This window comes from Solanum pennellii, chromosome 7 (genome assembly GCF_001406875.1).
Source record: "Solanum pennellii chromosome 7, SPENNV200".
NCBI classification, from domain to species: Eukaryota; Viridiplantae; Streptophyta; class Magnoliopsida; order Solanales; family Solanaceae; genus Solanum; species Solanum pennellii.
In genome coordinates, this window is record NC_028643.1 from 7,532,746 (window position 1) to 7,533,529 (window position 784).

The following is a 784-nucleotide window of genomic DNA, read 5'->3' on the forward strand; positions in this document are numbered from 1 at the left end:
GGGGGGCGGGGGGAGGGGGGTCAGAGATCGGGTGAAAAAATAAAATTTAGAAATTGAAAATATTTTTTTTAAAATTGATGTTTTTCCCAAAAAAAATGTAATTTGAAATTGGAGGAGAGTTTTGGAAAATGTTTTCCTTAATTTTTGAAGGGAAGTCATTTTCCTTAATTTTGAGGAAAATGAGTTGATTTGGAAAACATTTTCCAGAACTTTTATCCCAACCAAACATGAGAAAATTGGAAAACATTTTCCAGAAAATGTTTTCCTTCATACCAAACACACTCTTAGTGTTCAGAGTATCGTGCTAGTATAAACACGTATCGATTTATTTATTTTAAATCTGAAATATAAATGTTATTTTATAAAATACTATAACATATAAGGAAATTTTTTATGATGATTGAAGTGGATTCTAATGATACAAGTTAATTTTTGTAAAATGTAAGGGGTTGTTTGGTAGTTGATTAGAGTATATCAATATTATTAATGTAGAGACTAGTTATTAGTGAATGAATGTATTATTACTTCCTTATTAGAAGTGGGAGTTGAGGTTTTCAGTTATGTGAGGCAAATGAAGTTTGAGTAAACTGTTGAAGTTTGATAGTGTTTAGGTTTTCAGCTCTAGATTTCCTTGATTTTGAAATTTATGTTGTTTTAAAAAATTTCTTGCTACATTTATACATGCCATGGTTTAAATTTTATCTAATTTTGACATGCATTAGGAGATGGATAGAAAAGTAATACTACCTCCTTTCACATTAGGAGATGGTGGAAGGTGTTGAGT